The following is a 5,000-nucleotide window of genomic DNA, read 5'->3' as shown; positions in this document are numbered from 1 at the left end:
CGGATCCGGGCCGTATCCAGATCAGGTGGAGGACCTGCGCCTAGACACGACCACAGCGCATGATGTAGTCAGCCGGATCCAGGCCGTATCCAGATCAGATGGTGGACCTGCGCCTAGACACGACCACAACACATGATGTAGTCAGCCGGATCCGGGCCGTATCCAGATCAGATGGTGGACCTGCGCCTAGACACGACCACAACACATGATGTAGTCAGCCGGATCCAGGCCGTATCCAGATCAGGTGGAGGACCTGCGCCTAGGCACGACCACAGCGCATGATGTAGTCAGCCGGATCCGGGCCGTACCCAGATCAGGTGGAGGACCTGCGCCTAGACACGACCACAACGCATGATGTAGTCAGCCGGATCCGGGCCGTATCCAGATCAGGTGGAGGACCTGCGCCTAGACACGACCACAACGCATGATGTAGTCAGCCGGATCCGGGCCGTATCCAGATCAGATGATGGACCTGCGCCTAGACACGACCACAACGCATGATGTTGTCAGCCGGATCCGGGCCGTATCCAGATCAGGTGGAGGACCTGCGCCTAGACACGACCACAACGCATGATGTAGTCAGCCGGATCCGGGCCGTATCCAGATCAGATGATGGACCTGCGCCTAGACACGACCACAACACATGATGTAGTCAGCCGGATCCGGGCCGTATCCAGATCAGATGATGGACCTGCGCCTAGACACGACCACAACGCATGATGTAGTCAGCCGGATCCGGGCCGTATCCAGATCAGATGGAGGACCTGCGCCTAGACACGACCACAACTCATGATGTAGTCAGCCGGGTCCGGGCCGTATCCAGATCAGATGATGGACCTGCGCCTAGACACGACCACAACGCATGATGTAGTCAGCCGGATCCGGGCGTATCCAGATCAGATGGAGGACCTGCGCCTAGACACGACCACAACTCATGATGTAGTCAGCCGGATCCGGGCCGTATCCAGATCAGATGGAGGACCTGCGCCTAGACACGACCACAACGCATGATGTTGTCAGCCGGATCCGGGCCGTATCCAGATCAGGTGGAGGACCTGCGCCTAGACACGACCACAACACATGATGTAGTCAGCCGGATCCGGGCCGTATCCAGATCAGATGATGGACCTGCGCCTAGACACGACCACAACGCATGATGTAGTCAGCCGGATCCGGGCCGTATCCAGATCAGATGGAGGACCTGCGCCTAGACACGACCACAACTCATGATGTAGTCAGCCGGGTCCGGGCCGTATCCAGATCAGATGATGGACCTGCGCCTAGACACGACCACAACGCATGATGTAGTCAGCCGGATCCGGGCGTATCCAGATCAGATGGAGGACCTGCGCCTAGACACGACCACAACTCATGATGTAGTCAGCCGGATCCGGGCCGTATCCAGATCAGATGGAGGACCTGCGCCTAGACACGACCACAACTCATGATGTAGTCAGCCGGATCCGATCCGTATCCAGATCAGGTGGAGGACCTGCGCCTAGACACGACCACAACGCATGATGTAGTCAGCCGGATCCGGGCGTATCCAGATCAGATGGAGGACCTGCGCCTAGACACGACCACAACGCATGATGTAGTCAGCCGGATCCGGGCCGTATCCAGATCAGATGGAGGACCTGCGCCTAGACACGACCACAACTCATGATGTAGTCAGCCGGATCCGATCCGTATCCAGATCAGATGGTGGACCTGCGCCTAGACACGACCACAACACATGATGTAGTCAGCCGGATCCGGGCCGTATCCAGATCAGATGATGGACCTGCGCCTAGGCACGACCACAACTCATGATGTAGTCAGCCGGATCCGATCCGTATCCAGATCAGATGGTGGACCTGCGCCTAGACACGACCACAACACATGATGTAGTCAGCCGGATCCGGGCCGTATCCAGATCAGATGGAGGACCTGCGCCTAGACACGACCACAACTCATGATGTAGTCAGCCGGATCCGATCCGTATCCAGATCAGATGGAGGACCTGCGCCTAGACACGACCACAACGCATGATGTAGTCAGCCGGATCCGGGCCGTATCCAGATCAGATGATGGACCTGCGCCTAGGCACGACCACAACTCATGATGTAGTCAGCTGGATCCGGGCCGTATCCAGATCAGATGGAGGACCTGCGCCTAGACACGACCACAACTCATGATGTAGTCAGCCGGATCCGGGCCGTATCCAGATCAGATGGAGGACCTGCGCCTAGACACGACCACAACTCATGATGTAGTCAGCCGGATCCGGGCCGTATCCAGATCAGATGGAGGACCTGCGCCTAGGCACGACCACAACACATGATGTAGTCAGCCGGATCCGGGCCGTATCCAGATCAGATGGAGGACCTGCGCCTAGACACGACCACAACTCATGATGTAGTCAGCCGGATCCGGGCTGTATCCAGATCAGATGGAGGACCTGCGCCTAGACACGACCACAACGCATGATGTAGTCAGCCGGATCCGGGCCGTATCCAGATCAGGTGGAGGACCTGCGCCTAGACACGACCACAACTCATGATGTAGTCAGCCGGATCCGGGCCGTATCCAGATCAGATGGAGGACCTGCGCCTAGACACGACCACAACTCATGATGTAGTCAGCCGGATCCGGGCCGTATCCAGATCAGATGGAGGACCTGCGCCTAGACACGACCACAACTCATGATGTAGTCAGCCGGATCCGGGCCGTATCCAGATCAGGTGGAGGACCTGCGCCTAGACACGACCATAACTCATGATGTAGTCAGCCGGATCCGGGCCGTATCCAGATCAGATGGAGGACCTGCGCCTAGTAGTGATGTATGTCTCGAGACCGGTCTTGGTCTCGAGACCGGTCTCGAGACCACTTTTACGTGGTCTCGGTCTTGTCACGGCCTTGACGGTCTTTGAATCTTGGTCTTGTCTTGGTCTCGGACCTCTCGGTCTTGTCTAGGTCTCGCTGTCTCAGACCGACATAGTGGTCGGGGATTTAGCAATACAATAGGCTACTACAATATCCACGACGACACAACGTTCGATAATGCAACATTATTATCCGCAACGGAACGGATTGAAGCGCGCGTCCGAGTGAAGACAGTGCGGCGTGTGCGCCCAATACACGAGAAAACACTATATCCGCACCACTGATCGCAGCGGCAACGAGCACTTTGATCACTTGATTTAAAAAACACATATCAGTGACATGATGGGTTTTAATTTCATTCAGGAGATTTGGGGTAACTGCACAACTGACAGATGACTTTGAGCGCACCGCCAACGGTGTGTGTGTGTGTGTGTAACCATAGCGACAAAACGACCAACTTTCGGATCCTGCACTTAAGCCTATAATTTCGTTTTTAAACATTTTATTATGTATTTAAAAGTTGCAGAATGGATTAATTTGGAGACTCTGAAATCGGCAGAGATAGGCAGGCATTTGCTTAGATGAATTTGTGTCTTTGATATCTCTCTCTGTGTGTGTGTGTGTGTGTGTGTGTGTGTGCATGTGTGTGTGTGTGTGTGTGTGTTGTTTGATTACAGTATTGTATTTAAGACGGTGTTAGACTAAATAAATGGTCTTTTAATATCATCTGCATATCTCCGTTGTGTTGACTAAACATTAGGCCTAATCCAAGTTTATAATTGCGTATCTTTAATATGATGTTACGATTTCATCTACACATTAAGTATAATTTCAATTGGTTACATATTTCTCATTCTTTAGACAGTTGTTGGAGGAGCAAGATGGTGTTGGAGGTGTTTGATGTTTTGTCAGATGAACCAGTCAGTACCAGTCATGTCAGTTCTCAACAGTACACAAAAGTTAAGGGAGTCTCAATCCTCTAATAGTGCAGTAACAGCCGTCATGCAATTGCTACACATAGTTGATCTCACCCTGCAAAAACATTTACAGTGAGCTCACAGTCACACACATGACATGGTCTGTCTCTGTATTGTTCTGCCTGTGTAGTTTAAGTAATACCATCTAATATGTATTGAATGTAAACTGCGGCTGAACCCTAGTATGCTGCTGTTCTTGAATTCATATTGCTTAGCTTCAACACTAGTCTATTTTTTTTTTTCCTCCGGTCTCGACTTGGTCTCGGTCTTGGTCTCGACTTGGTCTTGGTCTTGACTTGGTCTGTCTTGGTCTTGGTCTTGTCTTGGTCTCGATACCCTCTGGTCTTGGTAGTGTCTTGGTCTCGGTTTAGGCGGTCTTGACTTCAAGTCTAGCGCCTAGACACGACCACAACTCATGATGTAGTCAGCCGGATCCGGGCCGTATCCAGATCAGATGGTGGACCTGCGCCTAGACACGACCACAACTCATGATCTAGTTTGGTTCTTGACACCGTCGCCTCTGGCTTGCTTAGTTGGGGACATTTAATTTAATATTCAACAATAATATTGGATCTGCCTGCATTGACACCATTATATGTGTATATATATATTAGTGCTGTCAATCGATTAAAAACTTTAACTAGATTAATCACAAATTTTTTCTGTGATTAATCGCAATTAATCGCAATAAAAAAAGAAATGTTTTTGTACGTTTTTAATATATTTTATAATGTAATAATTTCACAGTTAATCAAATTAATGTAGAAACAACATAAAGACAGTATATTTTAAATACTTGTTTAATGGCATCTTTTTATGAATGAAGGCCAGTATTACTGATATTAATACAGCTACTGATTTTTTTTCTTTTTCACATTTATTAGGCTTCAAAAATATAACAGTTTTTAATTTAAGTGAACTTAAAACAATGCTAACATAAACCCATAATAAATGTCATATTTATTCGTGCCCTTCCTGTCTTAACAGTTAGGAAATATACAGAAATTTAATAAAGTTATCAAAGTTATATGCAGTCTGCACTGCATAAACTATAAATTAAATAGTTAATCCTTATTAAAGCTACAAAAGTTATTTAGTCAACAGCAGTGAGTCATTTTCTCTGTTCCCTTTGTTCTTTAACTTTACTGACAGGAAGCT

This window comes from Rutilus rutilus (assembly GCF_951802725.1).
Source record: "Rutilus rutilus genome assembly, chromosome: 1".
Classification (NCBI taxonomy): Eukaryota; Metazoa; Chordata; class Actinopteri; order Cypriniformes; family Leuciscidae; genus Rutilus; species Rutilus rutilus.
Note: the sequence above shows the minus strand (reverse complement) of the source record.